This window comes from Amborella trichopoda, chromosome 4, assembly GCF_054954075.1.
Source record: "Amborella trichopoda isolate Santa Cruz 75 chromosome 4, AtrichopodaSantaCruz75HAP2 v2.0, whole genome shotgun sequence".
In the NCBI taxonomy this organism is placed as follows: Eukaryota; Viridiplantae; Streptophyta; class Magnoliopsida; order Amborellales; family Amborellaceae; genus Amborella; species Amborella trichopoda.
In genome coordinates, this window is record NC_142339.1 from 18018788 (window position 1) to 18040438 (window position 21651).

Sequence of the window (21651 nt, forward strand, 5' to 3'; positions counted from 1 at the left end):
TGGCCGATGTAAAGGGAAGTTTAAGCCTAAGTGGGAAGGTCCCTTTATAGTCAAAAAGGTCTCGCCCAACGGAGCCTACATATTGGCACATCCTGAAGGAGCGGAGCAATGCCCCCTATCAATGGATGATACTTAAAAAAGTACTACCCATAATGCATATTCAAGAAAGCGAGAATCGAAGTGAAAATAAGCAAGATAGTCCAAACAAATTCTAACTCTTTTTATTGCAGTAAAAATGAGTTACAATCTACTACCTAAAGTAGCCTATTACTAGGGAGGTTACAAGTCTTTTGCACCTAAGGATAAGAGGACGGTTGCAAACCAAAACCTGTAGTTTCATTCTTGCATCTGAAGATAAGAGGACGGACACAGCAAGAACGTCTCTCCTCATGACGAAGAAGCAAACCCATCAAAGAAGGGCCTTCCTCATGAAGAAGAAGCGAAACCACTTGGAAAAGTTAGCTTGAATTCATCTGACAAGTAAGAGGATGATTACAGGCTAGAAGACGAAGCGAAACCACTCAAAGAAGTTAGTTTTAGTTCATTTGATGTGTCTATCAAACATACAAGCCAGATATCTCATATGACGTGTGTATTAAATATACAACATAGGATTCATTCGACGTGTGTATCAAACATACAAAACAGACTGCTCTGGCAAGGAACTGCCCTATGATGAAGAGCATACCCTGTTCACAGTGGATGCCCTTCAACAAAACAACAGGAACCTCACTGCTGTGCTAGAGGATATGGCTTCCAACAGGTACCACAAGCCATGCCTTACCATCATTCACCACTTTTTGCTGGCCCATGAACATCGTAAATCCTGCACGTGACTTACTGCCACATGTGAGCATTACTCTCCGCATCATGAAAGGCCACACTGCTGATGAGCGTCGTCTAAAGCCAACACCGGTTGTGTCTTCCAAAGGCTAATGCTGGCTGAACTCCCAATGTCGGTTGCCTTTCTTGAGGGCCGGTTGTCTCAGCGGCACTTACACTTCTAAACCATCAACGCCAGTTGCCCTAGCGTCGGCTGCACTTCTGTTAGCACCAGACCTGTCACGACTGTTCGCTTCCCGAGACCCCTCTTTTCGAGGCTTAAGTTTCCACATCGAATGGTCGCATGATTTCCCTGTGACGGTTCACCTCCCGTGACGGTTCACCTCCTGCAACCATACACCTTCCACGAAAGTCCACCTCCCATAAACATTTGTCTCCCCCCGGAACTTCTCCTACACAGCCGAAAACCCATTGACAATTTTTTCGGCCTGCGTTTTTAGCTGAGATGTCAACAGAACCTCACCAAAAACTTTTGCAAACTTTCCCTAAGCACCTAGTAACCTCTGCAACACCGCTAACAGCATCAGAAAGTTACAACAACCGCTGGGAAACCCTTAAAACCAATGAAAAAACAGTTCAAAACTCATGAAAATGCTCACTGTTGCATTTCCCGCCTCTTCTACCGTCAAAATTATCAAGGCCAGAGCTCTTCCCTCCATCGAAAAGTCCTCTGTGCTAAAAACGTCCTCTACAACTTCACCAAATTCTTGGCAAAGCCTGCTCGCCAAAGGCCTTCCATGCAAAACCGCTGAGAATCCCACTGTTTGCTGGAAACCTTCCCTGTAAAACTTTTGCTGGAGTCCCACTGCTTACTGAAACTTCAATCGGGCACCCTCTCCTCACTGTTAAAGAAAAAAAATTGTTTAACTTTTTTTTAACCTTGGAAAAAAGTGAACAAGATGGGATTTTACCCCCTTATATAGACCATACTACCCTAAAATGCCCCTCACAAACTGGGAACGAGTTGCATCCAAGGGAAGCCAAGCGACGATGAGTCGGGTCAGGCTTTGACTAGAGGCCCGAGGTAAGTCTTATCGATGCATGCCCAACACCGGCTCAGTTTCAAAACAACCCTAGCACCGGTTGTGTTCCAATGATATCACTGGTCATTCATAGCTCTGACTACGTAGTGAAATTGACCCGGTACCGACTGAGTTTCAAACAACCCTAGCACTGGTTGACTTAGCATTGGTTGTGTTCAAATAATGTTACGACTCGTTCACAGCGCCTACTAAGTTTTTAACAACCCAGCGCCAGTTTTGTTTTTGAACTCAGCACTGGTTGAACATTCGCAAGAAACAATGATTTTTACACTTGGCGCAGACTGTATTTCAAACAGCCTATTGTCACCTACTCTAGGCTGAAGCCTTGTGTGTCCTACTACTATCCCTAGTGGAGTTGTACCTAGGTCGTCGCACCCAATCCATGACTTATCATCCCCAATGGAGTCAGGAATAGGTCACTGTCCCTCATCCCTTTAGAAGTCACACCCATACTGTAACCCATTATCCCCAGTGGAGTTAGGGTCCTACTTACCTCTTCAATTCCCGGTGGGTCTATTTCACACCAGGCTATCTCATCCCCAGGGAGTCAGGTTACCTGGTCATAAGCCAATTCTCTATAGAGTCTCATCTTTCACCCCAAGGAGTCATGCTTGCCCCCTTAAGCCCTAATGAAGTCCACTTCTGTCGATCATCCTTCATCGGGCCACCAACCCCATCTGAGCCCTCTACTTGTGTATGGCCTTAACCATTTTATCCCCAGGGAGTCGAATTTCCATCCACTGACCTATTCCACTTGGAGCTCCACCTACACGGCAGCACAGCTTCGTCCGTACTGCACGACCCTAAACTGCACAGCCTCGGTCCTGATTGCATGACCCTAAACTGCACAGCCTCGGTCCGAGCTGCATGACCCTAAACTACACAGCCTCGATCCGTTCTGCACAACCCTAAACTATACTGCCATGGTCTAAATACACACCCTAAGACTTCATGATCCAAACTATATGACCTTAAACTGTAGCGGAGGTCTAGTTGCACGACCTTAAACTACATGGTCCTAGTTGTATGACTTTAAACTGCATAACCATGATCCAACTGTATGACAATAAACTATAGTACATGTCCTAGCTGCATGACGTTAAAACTTGCCCCCACATACGCGCACATGCCTTTACTCGTACTTTCACACACACCTTCCCTAACCTACCTGTCAGTGTGCACGCGCCATCTTCATTACCTCCCTAGTGTGTCCATTCACTTCATCACCATACCTCATTCCCAAGCGAGTCTCACCCGCGCTCACAAAACGGCGAACCATCCTGCCCTCCATATGCGTTGTAAGTTAGTGGGTACATCATCCATCTTTCATAGGTAGCCTAATGCCACTTCCCTAAGTGAGTCAAACCACCACCATACTCACTTCATGGTCTCCACGGACTTTCATTCATCACCACCACGGTCCAGCTGTATCACCTTAAACCATAGTGCACGTCCCTACCGCATGACATTAAACTGTTTCGCACAGGTCCTGGCGGCATGACCTTAAACACGCCTTCACAAAAAAAAAACAAATTATAAAATAAAGGGAATGATGTATACCTGGACAAGGGAACGCCATGAGTAAAAATGACGGACGGGCATGGTCATGAGACCATGAGTAAAATAGTTTCGTGAATAAAACCGGGCATGTTGAAAACCTTAAAGGGCATCGTGAGTAAAAATGGATGCAAAGGGTGGACATAGCCGAAAGGTTATGGGTAAAAGAGGCTCAAAATAAAAAGAAGTTGGTGAAAACCGTCTTTATAACGCTGCATCCCAAGTTCAAGGAAAAATACATGAAGGACACTTGGACCAATAAACAGGTTGATGCAGTACTCGCCTCAACATGCATCTTCAGCCCTCACTTAAAAGAAGAAAATCCCTGGAAACACAATGTCAGGAATCCAAAAATACGAGCTTCAAAGAAAATATTCTGACATTCTGAGTCCAGTTGCAGAAGGACTCGAAAGATAGAAGACTCATCAAGATGGCAAGACAAGTCTCATGAGGAAGAACATTATTCCCACTAGGTCACAAGCACACTCTAAAAATAAACACTACAAGGGCAAAAAACTGACAAAGCCAGGGCGAAACCTGCCAGAGACTTCAGCTCACCTAGCCGGTAGGCCCAAACCTTTGGGATCGGCTAATAAACCTCCCCCCGACTAGACTCGGTAGACGAGACCTACAGTGGTATTGTGCTCGTCAAAAGTAAACTTGGTGTAGTAGCAAACAGTGCTGACTAAAAGCAAACAAATGGGAACAATACCCATAGACATAGCACTCAATTGCCAAATGGGCCTGATTCTAACTAACGAGGATCGTAACAAATCCTCAGCTTCAGAATCACTAACAGTCCGTACGAGGATGAGGACTTTGACAAGGTCCCTTAAAAACGTCTCTTCTCCCCCTAAAAGTCTCCACGGATGACCCCGTGAACAATGCATCCCTACGTCCGAGCATCCTAATTACAGCATTACGTGAATGTCCTCGATATTCACGTGGTCCTGTGGCTAGGAAGGAAAAAGGTAAAATTTGAAGGAACAAATGATTGTCCTTTCAGCCTCTCTTGAAGCACAACAATCAGCAAGGCAAGCTGTTTGAACTTATTTTTTCAGCACTTTGGTCCTTGAGAGGAAGCAGGTAAATAAAGCCTAAAAAACAGTGGAAATTCCTGACAGTCTCAGAATGGCCCCAGAATTAGTCAAGATCTCCATCAGTGCTTCAAAAGACCACCTATCAAGTTTCATCGCGATCAGATATGTCTAAGGTAGTATACACAAAGAAACATTTTTAGCAAAATCGAACTCCAACACCTTGAAATAGACCCTGTAACTAGAGCTATACTTTTGGTACGTCAAACAACTGTGGGATAACTGCCATTAGATCTGACACGGTCGAAAACCCCTATGGGTCAAATTTCAGCTTAATCGGGCACTCCAAGAAAAGTTATGAGTGAAATACCAAAACGGGGTAGGTCGCACACTATTCCCATGTGGCCACTCTGCACTAAAATACCATTAAAGGTGGTTGTTTTTACAGTCACGAGCAGTCACTTTCAGGGTCTATATCTCACTCGTTCTAAGTCGGATCGCTCCCAAATTTGGTCAGCATGTTTGTCTCATCAAGATGAGCAATTAGATATGTGATACACCCCGTGACAACGCCCTAGCCAAGAGAAAAATTAAATGAAAGTCCCTTATCCGTGAAGGAAGCTACAAAAAATTCAGCAGCAGCACGCCTCATTCGAGCAGCCAGATGATGACGCTCGCATACTCCATCGACACGAAACCAATTGCATTATGTGTGTGAGGTCTGAAGCTATCTCTGGTTCGATCCTCTCGCATGATGAATGGTTGGATTTCACACACGAAGGCATCAAAGATGCTCTAAATTTCGATCACCAGATTTTAAGATTTTGGTCAAAAACTCAAGAAGAAAAAATCTTCATCCGAACACAAAATTAAGCTACATATGTTGCAATGTGATCGTGACGGCATGCTCAATGTGATTCAATGTAGAAGTCACGAAGAAACATCAAGGAACGAGCACACAATAAATCTGAAGTTTTCAAGATTCATCCAAAATTCAAGTCTCTTGATCATGGCTCAAAAACACGATTCAGGGCTCGAAGTTGGTATCAAATTAATCGCCATGTGGAGGTCTAAAAGAAAAAAATAATCTTTTGATTAAATGGGAATCAGAACGACCCCGGGTCTGCCACGAAAGATCACGCAAGTTCTCAAGCAGCAGCAGGGATTGTTTTGAAATTCCACACATTGCTAGGCAGGGGCAAAACAATCCTTTTACACCAATTTTTAGAATTTCTTTAAATTCAAATAAAGTGTAATAATTTTCATTTCTAGGTAGTTTTTGAGTATACACCCATGCTTTAGCCCAATTCTATATAAACAGGCAATGCCTCACTGTAAAAGGACGGATTCATTCTTCTTGGATCAATCAATAAAATTCTGAATTTTTCTTAAGCTTGTGGGTACCTCTTAGATAAAGAGAGAGAGAGAAAGGAGAGAGAAGAAAAGGGCTGGTACCCTTCAGGTAGGTAACTTTCTCTCTCCTCCCCACTTCCTCTCTCCTCCCCTCTTTCTCATCTTTATATCTTTCTCTCATCTTCTCGTCTCTATCTCTTTCTCTCTCTTCATCTCGTCTCTCTTTCTCTCTCGTTCTCATCGTTATCTCCCTCCATTCTTCATCTAATGCAGTCATTAAAGCATAACACCGGCTGAATTTCTCTCTCTCCTTCTCTTCTATTGCAATCGGTGAAGCCTAACGTTGGCTGAATTTCTCTCTCTCCTTATTTTCTGTTGCAGTTGGTGAAGCCTAACACCAGCTAGATTTCTCTCTCTCCTTCTTTTCTATTACAGTCGGTGAAGCCAAACACTGGTTGAATTTCTCTCTCTCCTCTTTTGTTGCAGTCGGTGAAGCCTAACACCAGCTGGATTTCTCTCTCTCTTTGTTTCTGCTGCAGTCAGCAAAGCCTAACGCTGGCTGGATTTCTCTCGCCTTCTCTTCTAATGCAGTCGATGAAGCCTAGAGTCGGCAGAATTTCTCTTTCCTTCTCTTATGTTGTAATCAGTGAAGCCTAACACCAGCTGGATTTCTCTCTCTCCTTTTGTTGCAATCGACGATGCCTATCACTGGCTGGATTTCTCTCTATCATTCTCTTCTACTGCAGTCGACGAAGCCTAGCACCAACTGGATTTCTCTCTCTCCTCTCTTCTATTATAGTTAGCGAAGCTTAGCGCTGGCTGGATTTCTCTCTCACCTTCTATTCTAATGCAGTCGGGGAAGCCTAGCGCCGGCTAGATTTCTCTCTCTCCTTCTCTTCTGTTGTAGTCGGTGAAGCCTAGTGCTGGCTGGATTTCTTTCTCCCTCTCTTCTATAATAGTCGATGAAGCCTAGCATCGACTCAATCTTCTCTCTTCTTTTGACACAGTTGGTAAAGCCTAACACCCACTGCATCTTCTATCTCTTCTTCTGAGACAGTCGATGAAGCCTAGCACTAATGGCATCTTCTCCCTCTTCTTCTGACACAATCAATGAAGCCTAATGCTGACTGCATCTTCTCTCTTCTCCTGACACAATCGATGAAACCTAGCGTTAACTGCATCTTCTCTCTCTTCTTCTAACACAATCGATGATGCCTAACGTCGATTTCATCTTCTCTCTCCTCTCTTATGTATAACACAATCGATGAAGCCTAACACAGACTGCCTCTTCTCTCTCTACTACTCTATATAACACAGTCGGTGAAGCCTAACATCGACTGCATCTTCTCTCTCTTTTCCTCTGTATAATACAGTCGACAAAGCCTAGCACTGATTGTTTTTTCTCTCTCTTCTCCTCTATATTACATCGTCGACGAAGCCTAGCGCCGACTGCATCCTCTCTTTCTTCTCCTCTGTATAACACAGTCGATGATGCTTAGCACTGACTACGTATTCTCTCTCTTCTCCTCTGTATAACGCAATCCGTGAAGCTTAGTGCCGACTGTGTCTTCTCTCTCTTCTCCTCTGAATAACACAGTCTGTGAAGCCTAGCACTGACTGCATTTTCTCTCTCTTCCTTCTAAACACAATCTACAATGCCTAACATCGACTGCATCTTCCTTCCCTAACCAATGATGTCAAACGAAGTTAGCCACTATTGTCCTAGAAACTTGCTTAGGGGGGACCGCTTCAGCCCACTTAGAAGTAATTTGTTACAGCTAGAATGAAAACATGACCATTGCCAAAGGACGGTCAGTAGTCCCTATAATGTCCATACCCCATTGTGGGAAGGGGCATGATGCTACTGCAGGGTGTAACGGCTTTGGAGGTTGGTGACAAGGCATGAGTGTATTTGGCATACTTGGCACTTTTTTGCCTAATTTAAGGAATCCGTGATCATGGAAGGCCAATAGTATCCAAACCTGTATATTCGTTCATAGAGCTTAGGACCAGACTAGTGTAATCCACAAATGCCTAAGTGGACTTCTTCTAGCACCTTATTTGCTTCTTGGACGTCCACACATCTAAGAAGAATACCATCAACCGTTTGAAGAGAGCATCTCCTTCAAGGAGGGTATACTTGGTAGACATTCGACATACACTATTGCATTTGGCACGATATTTTGAGAGTCTACCATGTTTTAGGAACCTAATGATAGGTTCTCTCCAGTCCTCTACCTACTCAATTTCTGTGTCAAAGAATTCTTGTTCTCGGTTTCGAGCCTTAGTTCCTTGACTTCGTTCCATTTCTTGTTCAGTATTAATTACTTCTTTAGCTAATATAAGTGCTTCAAATGGATAGGGAGGGCACTTGGTAAAGATATTTCTGTCATCATCCGTGTCTACCTCGGTTCTTAGTTCGATGTGTCTCCTTGCTGCCACCCAAACCAGCGTGGGTCTTGATGAGGACAATTGAATTGTAGCATCGACTTTTGCAAGTGTGTCTGCCTGTGAGTTTAGCCTCCTGGGGATGTGACTTAGGGATATGTCCTCAAACTGAGCCATATATGATTTTGCAGTATCGTGATAAGGCTTGCGAGTGTCTTTCCTCACATCAAATATTCCTTTGAGCTGGCGAATAACCAACTGAGAGTCACCATAGATCTTGAGCTGCTCCACGTCTAGGTCGAAGGTTATCTGCAACCCAATTATAAGGGCCTGATATTCTGCCTCGTTGTGAGATTTGATCTCGACAAGATAGAAAGAAAGTGGCAATATTCCTTCCTTCGGGGTTAGGAATACCACTCTGGCACCTCGGTCTGATTGGAAGGCCCTGTCGAAGTACAATTCCCACACATGAACAAGCTCAACACAAAATACTTCTTCATCAGGGAGGTCGTCTCCGCTGGTATGGGATGTGCTGCGAGAAAATCTGCCAAGGCCTAACCCTTGACGGCCTTTTGTGAGACATATGTGATGTCAAATTCCATCAATAATAATGCCCATTTAGCAAGACGTCCTGACAAGCACGGGCATTTCATGAGAAACTTTACAGGCTCTGCTTTTGATATGAGTTTCACTTCATGACCAAGCAATTAATGGCAGAGTTTTTATACCGTGAAAATTAGGGCCAAGCACATCTTCTCTATAGGGGCTAATTCTTCTCGGTCCATTGCATCCTGTGACTGAGATAGTATAGTGTTGTTTCTTTCCCCTCATCATTATTTTGTGCCAACAATGCCCCGAGTGACTCGTCCAGAGCGGTTATGTACAGGATGAGAGGTTTTCCCAACACCAGTGTAGAGAGCATTCGAGGGTTGAGCAGATAATGCTTGATGTCATCAAGGGCTGCCTGACATGCTTCATCCCAGATGAATGGAGTATACTTCTTCAGTAGATGCGTAAGGGGTTTACAGTGACCTGAGAGATTTGAGATGAACCTGTAGATGTATGCTAGCTGCCCTTGGAGAGAGCGTAACTCTCGCAACGTGGTTGGCGACGGTATTTCTTAACCTCAAGAACTTTCCTAATCGCATGCCAAATGCACATTTCAGCAGGTTCATTTTAAGTTGATGAAGGCGTAAACGCTCATGTACCTTTTCAAGGTCTTTCATAAAAGAATCCTTCTCCTCGGATTTTACCACCAAATCATCTACATAACACTCCACCTCTTTGTGCATCATGTCTTTGAAGATGGTTGTCATTGCTCTTTGGTATGTGGCACCAACGTTATTTAATCCAAAAGGCATCATCGTGTAACACAAGACCCCTTTTGGAGTTAAGAGTGCAGCAGCTTCTTCATCTTCAAGCACCATCCATATCTAATTATACCCGAAGTACCCATCCATGAAGGAAAATATTTGACAGTGAGTCGTTGAGTTGACGGGCATCTCAGTGAATGGCAATGGGAAGTCATCATTGGGATAGGCGGTATTAAGGGCGCGAAAGTCAATACATACCCTAATTTGGTCTTTCTTCTTCTTAACTGGAACGATGTTTGCTAGCCATTTCGGGTACTTGACTTCACAAACGAAGTCTACTTGTCTGAGTTTTATCACCTCGACGTCTATCAGCATTTCGAGGTCGGGCCTAAACCTCCTTGATTTTTGTTTGACAAGTTTGACAGATCGATGCCTAGGCGATGAACGGCAACTTGAGGGTCTAAACCAGGCATCTCATGCTAATGCCAAGCAAAGATGTCTCTGTTTGCTCACAAGACAGTAGTGAAATTTTCTTTTTCTTCCAAAGATGTTTCCCCTAGATTTATTTCTTCGAGTTCGTTAGCAGTAGCTTGACTGCCTTCTTCCCATTCTTTTGGGGCTTCTTGCAACTCTTCCACCTTGTCTTCAGATGTCTTTTCATTAACCTCAAGTGCAGAGACCCATGATCCTAACATCTTTGCCTCCAATAGGACTTCAGAGTAGGTGATGATTTTTACACCTTTCTTGAACCAAGGGACAGAAATGTGGAAGGCCTGTCGAGCTGCAAGAGCTTGTTTTGAATGTTACGGGGGCTTAGAGATTCAGCGATTATGGTGCGATAAGTGTCCTCGTACGAAGCACATGACCTTTGCACGGGTGCCTCATAGACTTGTACCATGTGGCAAGCTTCCTGAGAATAAAAACTCTGACCCCTTGATTCTTTCAGTCTCTACTCAAAGTCGGGCTTAGGGGGCCATTGAGGTTTCTTTGGATTTGACTTTTTGTGCTTCTTCGAAGAGGAAAGTTGTGCTTTGGTTCGGGCTGCTAAGGCATCAACAGCTGCTAAGAATCCTACTTTCTGGGCCAATGTCTTTTTCAACCGCTTCCATTGTGTCCTGATTATATTGGATCCTTTAATTGCTTAGTCAAGGGCCTCGAAATCTAGACATGTCAAGGCTATACCTATAAGACACAATGAAGAGGAAGGATGAGAAGTAGAAGAAGAAGAAGGAGGAGGAGGAGGGTCAGAAAGTGGGGGACTTCTAAGGTCATTCCCCTCATCAGACCGATCTGGAGCTTTTTACGTCATCACCAGGGTTGGACGTATGCAAGAGGTCTTTTAGGTCTTTCCCTTGATTAGACCGTTGGGAAGTGCTTTTAACGTCGTCACCCTCATTAGAGGTGCTCTGAGTGGAAGATGACTCTGCGAGGTCCTCTTGATGAGAAGGAAGGAGGATAGTGTCAGGGATGAAATCAAATAAATTCGACAGTGGGGGAAGGCCTAAGAAATTCCTGCTCAACTGGTGGTTGAGCTGTCTTGTTTCTCCGGCATGCAGCCTTTAGTGCCCGTCTCTTTCTGGTTTTCTAAGGTGGTGCTTGATTCGTCCCGCTAGGCTTGTGAACAGCCCTAGCTTAACGAACTGCTTCTCGTTTTAAGGACTTGAGTCTGCATTGCTCGTGGTGGACTATCCATGGATGGGAAGTTCAGGTTCAGCAGAGTCTGAATCATTATTAGGAAGGTCTTGTGTTGGGAGATCCTCTTCTTGCACTAATGGAGCAGTGGCTTGGGGATCACATACAGGAATGTTGTAAAACTCCTGACATTCCCGCATTCTTTGCGAATATATCATGGAAATTAGTGGATTCCCACAAGTAGTGGCCCCGTATTTGGTGATACGAGCATCAACGGTCCTCAGTCCCCTGAGCAAGGTGTCGAGGCTGCCTTGCGGGCTTCGATGTGATTAGGCCTTCCAGAAGCATTATAACAAAGAAGGCGTAAAGGATAGCAGGAGCTTCGTCTTCCTCTTGAATGGTTACTGCATGAGAGGCTTCGGGCCCCGAAGGCCTTCTTTGAGTTTTTGAGCTTTGTCTGACCCTTCTGAATCAAGGCCTCGATAATATCTTTTCGTGTGTAGCAATCATCTGTGGGATGATTAATCCTTCTATGGTAAGCACAATAATTCACTTGAGTGTCAAGCCCAGCTTGTTGAAGGAACTTGGCTTTTAGAAGCTCGATCATATTTTGTTTCAATAATAACCAAAACAGTGCATTGACCCATTCCTTCTCAAAGGGGTAGACCTTGTTCCAAGGCTTGGTGAAATAATCATTCCAATTAAGATTCGCCGACGGGGGTACTCGATTGTACGGCTGTTCTCACTTGCCTGACTGAGGCGTTGTCTTGTGCTCACCCCTTTAGAGAGGTCCAAAGTTTGGGAGGGAGTTTTCTTTGGATCAGTGACTATGACGACTGCACTGATGACTCCTTTCATTTGGTTGCCCCTGATGTTGTTTTGAGAACTACCATTGCCTTGATTTTTCTCTGAGCTTGCAGACGATTGTCGTGACCCGTCGTGGTGGCATGATAGACTTTCTATGTAGATTGATTTAGAGATTAGCTCTGACATGGAAGTCGGATTAGAAGTCTCGACATGTAGAGCAAATTCAAGTCACATGTTCCGCGCAAAAGTCTGAACTGCTTCCTTCTCAGGCATAGGACTTGGATGGCGAGCGGCTAAATTTCTCCATCTAGATATGAACTGGTCCACGGGCTCATCGGAATTATGAGTCAGGGTGAGAAGCTCGATGGTTTGAACTTCTCTTTCGACCTCGTAGAAGCGCTGATAGAACAATTTCTCCATTTCCTCCCATGTATGTACCGAGTTCGGGGGAAGTCGAGCATGCCACTGAAAAGCTGGGCCGTCAAGGCTTTCAACACACTGATGAAGGAGAAGTCTCCCATCAGCAGCTGTCTCTCGACTTGCTGCCTGAAAGTAGGTGATATGCTGATTCGGGCACGTGGTCCCATTGAATAGGGGAAACTTCCCTTTCTTGTAATCTGAGGGAAACGACACCTGGTCAATATATGAAGGGTACGGCCTTTGATAAGGTATTGCACCATGTATCTCCAATATTTGCCTGTTCTTAAAGTTATGGGTCACCATAGCATCAATGTTTGCTTGTGAGACAGGGTGAGGGATAGAATTGTCTTGTGAGGCAGAGGGAAGGGGCTGCCTTGGAGGTGCACCATCAGAGTGATGGGAATTGACCTCATGGTTAGCTGATTGGAGTGCAAGGTCTATACGATTGATCTTTTCCATCATCGCATGCACCATATCCACAAACTTGTTCATGCGGTCTTCTTGTGAGTCATGTTCATCTATAACCATCACGCTGACTGTTTTCTTCAGGGGGTCAACACTAGCTGTGGTTGAGGCCTTGCGAGCTTGATGGGTCGCACGGAGCAGATCAGTCAGCAGAGGGTCAACGTGCCATGACTGAACTCGACTTTTTTATGCCAATCGTGTGAGGACCTGTTCTTGATGGTCTTGGGACCATGGCTGACGAGGGGCTGGGTCACTTTTTACAACATTAACCACAGTGCAGGGCTCATAGAGCTTTTCTTCAGGCTTCATCATCTGAAGAGGGTAGAAGGGGTTTAGGTGAAGAGGGTCATCAAAGTTCGTTACCCTGATCGCCTCGTTAACTTGCTTGGTGTGAATTGGTAGACGCCTATCGCGTTTAGCCTTGAGGTTTTGATGGACCTCATGTCAAACTGCGATCGGAACTACGGCTAGTCGGCTCTTCTTGCATAAGAGAGAGTTATCTCCATTAGGTGCAGCAAAGGATGAGGACCAGGGAGTGGAGTCATCTTAGACTGGGGAGGATGAAGGACTCAATCTTCCATCAGGTTTTTACCCCGAGCTCTCTGGTAGGCTCCAGAGTCATGAGCAAAATGACGAGGCTGGCTCAGGATGGTACTCTTAGGGAAGGTCTTCAAGTACCAAGGCTGAATGTGCTTACTCGAAGAAGAAGGAGCAGGCAAAACCATGCTTGACTCATGAGGACACCTGAGTTGAGGGCGAGGGGCTGTCTAAAATGGTGACGCATGTGCACCCCTTGAAGAAGGATCACGGGTGACCTGGGGGTCATCTCGGGCTCGAGGAAGTGGTCTAGCCTTAGGAGGTAGAGGATACGAGCGAGTGTCTGTAAGGGAACAGGTGGACGTCTGCCCCATACAGGGTGCGCTTGTGTGTGCTCAGTAGGAGGATGAGGAGGTCGTCTCCTGTGTACTCGAATTGACGTAATGACGGCGTTGCCCGGAGCAGTGAGATGCATGTGAGCAGCGTGTGCCGGACCTGACCCTGAGAGGTCTAATTTTCGATGTTGACTCGAGGTAGCACAAGGGTTGCCCTGAGGTGTGGCTCAAGTGGGTGACCCATGAGCCTTGTTGTGTGTGTGAGGGGTGGAGGCCGCAGGGTCTCCGCCTCTATATGTTGAGCCCTTAGGGATAGACACTCGTTGTGGTGCAGGAATGTGGGGGTTAGCCTTGTGGCGACCCAAAGATGCAATGACAACTTGCTCGGCATACCTTGGCAACGCGACCGACAAAAGACTTGTAGGTGGCTGGGTTCATACTGTGAGCGGTGGCATGTGCGCCGCCTATGCAGGGTGCCTTGGTGGAGGTTCTACTAGAGCACGGAGAAGTGGAGTTAAGGATTTTTAAGTCCCTCCTCATGCCAATCTAGGTTAAGACCTAAGAGCTAGACCCGGGGTCTTTGCTCAAAAGAAGGGTTGAGAACGAAGTTAAAGGAACTTGTTCCCTGAGGACATTTGCGAATGCAGGGAACAAAAAATCCCTGATTCGGATGAATGGGTTACAGAACCAACAAGCCATAAGTAATGTGTGAATACAAAAAATAAAAGGAGAAACTTAAAAAAACAAGTACGATATGACTAAGGGGTAGTAAGTCCCCAGTGGAGTCACTAAGATAGTTAGATGCCTCGATCTCGCCATCTAGATCTAGATGATCGGGCGGCACTCGTCTTGGGTTTCGGGGAGACCGGGACTTTTGTGATCACTCTCTCGAAAACCTCGTTTGAAAACAAGGGAAGTTATTACCAACTGATGAGAGAGGAATTTAAGGTGGGTTTGGGACTTACTCGGGCTGGCTCATGTGGACGCCCTCTTAGATCACGAAGAAAACCTCCAGTAATAAAACTGGTTCGAAATCGCCTCCCATGGCTTGTATTCTCCATTTTTCTGCAATCACACATATATGGAAAATATTATAAGACAGGTGGGTCAACAGACCTCATCTTGCCTCTTTGGTTAACGTATACAAGCATGCACATTCAAAAGAAGAAGAGAAGAATGAGAGAAGAGAGATGGGGGAGAGAAGAATTTGACCAGGCGAGGAGATCAATACAGTGATAAAGCTGATGAGTAATTGGCTTAACGTGGTAGTAAAATGGGCTCGATAACTCAGACCGGCTTAACAGGATTACTACTAGACGTTAATATCGATACTCACTAGCTAGACACGATGGTTAGTCTGTTGTGGCAATAAAGCTAGCACAGTAATTTCGGCACAACAACATTACGACTAGACGACAGGACTATCATGATAGGCTAATAATAAAAATAACAGATATCATAAAGAAAAAACATCAGAAGAGTAAGATAAGAGAAGAAGAGATAAGAAAGGAGTGAGAAGAGAAAGAAAGAAGAAGAAGAATATGAGGGAAGAGAGAAAAACACAGACAGCGCTAAGCGCCGCTGACTGTATTAAGCAAAGATGAGGAAGAGGACTCAGTCGGCACTGAGTGTCGCCGATTGGGTTAGATAAAGAAGAGAGAGGTAACGTAGTCAGCACTAAGCGTCACCAACTGTGCTAAACAGAGAAGAAAGAGAAGATGCAGTCGACGCTAAGCTTCATCGATTGTGTTCGACGAGAAGAGAGAGACGATGCAATCGACGCTTGGCTTCGTCCATTGTGTTGGATGAGAAGAGAGAGAGGATACAGTTGACATTGAGTTTTACCGGCTGTGTTAGATAGAGAAGAGATAGAAGATGCAGTCGGCATTAGGCTACACCGACTGTGTTAGATGAGAAGAGAGAGGATGCAGTCGACGAGAAGAGAGAGACGATGCAATCGATGCTTGGCTTCGTCCATTGTGTTAGACGAGAAGAGAGAGAGGATACAGTTGACATTGAGTTTTGCCGGCTGTGTTAGATAGAGAAGAGATAGAAGATGCAGTCGGCATTAGGCTACACCAACTGTGTTAGATGAGAAGAGAGAGGATGCAGTCGATGAGAAGAGAGAGACGATGCAATCGCCGCTTGGCTTCGTCCATTGTGTTTGACGAGAAGAGAGAGAGGATACAGTTGAAATTGAGTTTTGTCGGCTGTGTTAGATAGAGAAGAGATAGAAGATGCAGTCGGCACTAGGCTACATCAACTGTGTTAGATGAGAAGAGAGAGGGGATGCAGTTGGTGTTAAGCTTTACCGACTGTGTTAGACGAGAAGAGAGAGAAGATGCAGTCGGTGCTAAGCCTCATCGCCTATGTTAGACGAAGAGTAGAAAGAGAGATAGAGATGAGAAGAAGAGAGAGAGATAAAGATGAGAAGGAGGGAGAGAAAGAGAGATAGAGATGAGAAGAAGAGAGAGAAAGAGAGATAGGGTTGAGAAGAAGAGAGACAAAGAGAGATAAGGATGAGAAGAGAAGAGAAAGAAAGAGAGGAGATAAAAAGAAAGAAGAGGAGAGAGAAAGAGGGGAGGAGAGAAACAGTGAAGGAGAGAGAAAGGGACGGAGAGAGAAAGAGGGGAGGAGTGAGAAAGTCACCTTACTGAAGGGTATCGACCCTTTTCTTCTCTCTCCTGTCTCTCTCCAAGAGGCACCCACGAGTTCAAGAGGAAATTAAAATTTTATTGATCATTGTGTGAAATGAACCGAAGGTGCTTTACAATTTGGCATTGCGTACTTATATAGAAATGGGCTAAAACATGGGTGTATGCCCAAAAACTACCTAGAATTGAAGATAATTACAATTTAATTGAATTAAAAAAAATTCTAAAATTTGGTGTAAAAGGACTATTTTTCCCGTGCCTAACAATGTGTGGAATTTCATAACAGTCCCTGCTGCTGCTCCAGAACTTGCGTGATCTTCCACGATGGATTTGGGGTTGTTCTAATGCCTATTTGATCGAACAATAGTTATTTTCTTTTGGCGCTCGTCATGGCGATCGATTTGATATAAACTTCCAACAACCATGAATCATGTTTTTAAGCATCGGTCATGAAACTTGAAATTTGCTTGAATCTTAAAAACTTTGGATCAAATGTTTCTTCGTGATTTCTTCACTGAATCACACTGACCATGCCGTCAAGATCACGTTGCAACAAACAGAGCTCGATTTCGTGTCTCGACGAAGATTTGGTCGTCTTGTGTTTTTGCCTGAAATCATAAAATCCGGTAGCCGAAATTTACAGAAGCTTTGACACCTCCATGTGTGAAATCCAACCATTCATCGTACGCGAGGTTCGGACCAGAGATGACCACGGACCTTATGCACATAATGCAATTGGTTTCGTGTCCATCGCATATGCGAATGTCGTGATTTGGTCTAAGGAGTGTGGCGTGCTGGTGTTGAATTTCCTGCAACTTCCTTCATGGATCAGCAACTTCTCTCCAGTTTTTCTCCCTGCTCAGGCATCATCACGGGGCGTACCACCTATCGAAATGCTCATCTCGATGAGACGAACACGCTCAAAAAATTTGAGCACGATCCGACTCAGATCGAGTGAGATATAAGCCCCAAAATTCACTGCTCGTGACTGTGAAAACAACCACCTTTAATGGTATTTTGCTTCAGGGTGGCCACACAGGAATAATGTGCGGCGTACCCCTTTTCAGTATTTTACCCATAACTTTGTCTCGGAGTGCCTAATTAACCCGAAACTTGACCCATACGGGTTTTCGACAGTTTCGGATCCAATGGCAGTGGTCCCACAGCTGTTTGACACAAAAAAAATATAGTTCTAGTTATATGGTCCATTTTAGGGTGCTAGAGGCCAGTTTTTCAAAAATTATTTCTTTGTGTTCACTGTCTTAGACATGTGTGATCATAATGAAACTTGGCAGGTGGCCTTATGGAGTGATGATGAAGATCTTTACCAATTCTAGAGAAATTCTGAGACTGTCAAAATTTCTACTTATTTTGTAGTCTTTATTGACCTGCTTCCTTCGCATCAGGGACCAAGGTGCTGAAAAATGCATTCAAACACCCATGAGCTATGGAGTTCCATCTTTTTCCTTAGGGTGTCATACTTGTCCCCTAGTCCCCAGTGAAGTCTGCTTCTCCATCTAAAGCTGTTGCTCGTTTTAACCATTTTTTTTTTATCCCCAAGGGAGTCAGATTGCTATCCACGGACCTATTCCCCATGAAGTATCACCTACATCGCAACCCACCTAAGTGGTCTAGGTGCACGATCCTAAACTGTATGGTCCAAACTATATGACCTTAAATTGTAACGGAGGTCTAGTTGCATGACCTTAAACTGCATGGTCCTATTTGCATGACTTTAAGCTGCATAACCACGATCCAAGCTAGATGACCTTAAACCATAGTGCGCATCCTGACCGCACGACATTAAACTGCTTTGCCCAGGTCCAGGAGGCATGACTTTAAGAATGCCCCCACACATGCGCACACGCCCTTTACGTGTATCTTCATGCACGTCTTCCCTAACTGACTCGTTCGTGTGCATGCACCACCTTCATCATTTCCCCGGTGAATCCATTTACTTCATCATTGTTATTCATCATTCCCCAGTGAGTCTCACCCATGCTCGCAAAATGGCAAACCATCCCACCATTCATACTCGTCATAAGCTAGTGGGTCACCACTTTTCATCTTCCATTCATACATCTTCCACTTTTCATAGGTGGTCTCATGCGATCTCCCCGAAGTGAGTCAAACCCACCACCACCCTCACTCCATGGCCTCTACAGACTGTCATCCATCCCCATCATGGTTCAACTGTAAAACCCTAAACTATAGCGCACGTCCTGGTCGCATGACGTTAAAAGGCTTCGCACAGGTCCCAAAGGCATGACCTTAAACACACCTTCACAAAAAAAAAGAGAAAATAATGGGCATGGTGTATACCTGGATAAGAATACACCATGGGTATAAATCACGAACTATATGGTCACAAAACCATAAGTAAAAGAGTTTCATGAAAACAAAAACCCGAGCATGGTGAAAACCCCAAAAGTGCACCGCGAGCAAAAACGGATGTAAAGGGTGGACATGGCCGCAAGGTCATGTGTAAAAGAGCCAAAAAATAAAAGAGGTTGGTGAAAACCGTCTTTACGGCGCCACTTCCCCAGTCCAGGTGAAACCCGCAAAGGGCGCTTGGACCAATAAAGTAGGTTGATGCAACATCATAGCCTCAGCCGGTACCCAATTGCCAAATAGGCACCATTCTGGCTAATGAGGTCCACACAAAGTCCTCAGCTGTCAGGATCCAATCAACAACACAAGATGGCTCACTTGGGAGTGAAAGCCTCACAAGATCTTCTAAACACCAAAATCAGAAAGAGTCCTTGAGGATGAGGACGATGACCGAAAGATCCCTCCAAAATAGAAGGGAGTTCTTGAGGTGATGAACCATTGATCCCTCAAATTAAAAAAGAGTTTCTGAGAGTAAGGGCGATGAACAATAGATCCCTCAAAATAAAAAAGAGTCTTTGAGGGTGGGGACGATGACAGAAAGATCCCTCAAAAGTGATAAAGACGCTCACGAAGGCAAAAAACAGACAAAGCCAGGGAGGAAATTGCTAGAGACTTCAGGGTGATGCCTTGCCAAAATCCCTCCCTAGCCGACAGGCCTAGACGATCGGGACAGGCCAACAAAAAGTCCCCGACTGGACCCAGCAAGATGAGGGCCCAGAGAGGTACCTTGATTGTCAAAAGCAAACCTGGTGTAGCAGCAAACAACGTCGACCAAAGGCTCATAGCACTTGGCTGCCAGATAGGCTTGATTCTGACCAACAAGGTCCACATAAAATCCTCTACTGCCAGAATCACAAATAGTCCCTTGAGGGTGAGGAATTCTACAAGATCCCTGAAAGTCTCTTCTCCCCCTAAAGTCTCCATGGATGGACTTGTACATTGCATCAAAATTTTTTACCATCCTAATTATAGCATTGAGTGGATCTCCTTGGTGTTCACGTGGTCCTATGACTAAGAAGAAAAAAGAAATAAAGCCAGAGGAAATTTTCCAAATGTTTTCCTTCTCGCTTCTCTCGAAGAACAACATTCGGCGAGGCATGCAGTTTGAAGACATTTTTCAGCACCATGGGTCCCCGACACGGAATAAAAAGAGAAGAGTGTCAATAAAGCCTGACAGACACTGGAAATTTTGACAGTCTCGGGATGGCCCCAGAACAGATCAAGATCTTCATAAGCACTCCAAAAGGTCTCCTGCCAAGTTTCATCGCGTTTCAACATCTCTAAGGCAGTGCAGACAGAGAAACAGTTCTGATAGAATTAACCTCTAGTACCCTGAAATGGAACCCTATAACTGGAAGCCTACTTTCAGAGCATCAAACGACCATGGACCACCGCCATTGTATCCGACATAGTGGAAATATTAGGGTACAGTTATGGGTAAAATATCAAAACACGAAGAGCCACACACTATTCATGTGCGGCCACCCTACAACTAAACTCCATTAAAGGGGCAGTTACACACAGTGACTTGCAATGCTCATATCTCACTCATCTAAGGTCGGATCGTGCTCAAACTTGTTGAAACATGTTCGTCTCGTCGAGACGAGCTTTTCGATATGTGGCACGCGTCGTGACGATGCCTGAGTAAGGAGAAAAGCTACAAAGAAGTTGTCGATTCGTGAAGAAAGTTGCAGAAAAATCAGCAGCGACACACCTTGCTCGAGTGGCCAAATCACGACGCTCGGAAGCCTGATCGATGTGAAACCACCTGCATCGTGTGTTTAGGTTCCATGGCTATCACTGGTCGAATTTCGTACATGAAGCCGATGGAGTGACTGCAAATTCCGGTGCTGGAATTCCAGATTTTGGTCAAGACTCCAAAGATGCAAAATCTTTGTTCGAGCATGAAATCGAGCTGCGTTAGTTGCCACGTGACTGTGACGGCATGCTCAGTGTAATAGAGTGAGAAAATCATGAAGAAACATTAAAGAATGAGCACACTATCGATCCAAAATTTGTAAGATTCATCAAAATTTCAAGTCCCATGATCGTGACCTAAAAACACGATCCATGGCTCGAAGTTGGTATCAAATTGATTGCCATGCCGAGCCCTACAAGAAAACAATCATCGTTTGGACAAATTAGCACCAGTTCAACCCCATATCATTCATGAAAGATCACAAACGTTCTAGGGCAGCAGCAGGGACTGTTATGGATTTTACCCAATTGTTAGGAAGGGGCAAATCAATCATTTTGTACTTTATTGTATTATTTTATTTAATTCAATTAAATCTTATTTTTCAGTAATAAGGTTTAATTTTGATCAATCAACAAATGTTTGAGCAAAACTTTATATATATCACGTACTATCATTGTACGAGGACAAAATTTTGCTTAATAAAATTTTCATCTCTTCTTATTGTTGGGTCAAGGTTTGACAGAGTAAGGAAGGAGAGAGAAAATTTTATGTCGGTACCCCTGGGATTAAGGTAAATCTCTCTCTCTTCTCTTCTTTCCTCTCTTCTTCTCTCTCTTCTTCTCTTTCTTCTACTTCATTTGAGTTTTCCTTAGAGGCCATGCACGGCAGTGGCAATGCCGTGCATGCCTATTTCTTTCTTTCCTTTCCTATGGTTTCGCAAGTTGTGCCTGGCGATGGCAGTGCCATATGCAAGTTTCTTTCCCCCTATCTTCAATCGTCTCTATCTCTCACCGAAGTTCATAGATGACGCTCTTCATCATTGCTCGTAGGCATATCCTCGGCGTCCCGCATAAGCGCAGACGACGATGCATATTTCCCCATAGGAGTTTCATCCTGTTGCGTGCCTATCACAGACGGCGATGCATATCGCCGCCCACCAAGGGTTGCAGTAATACCT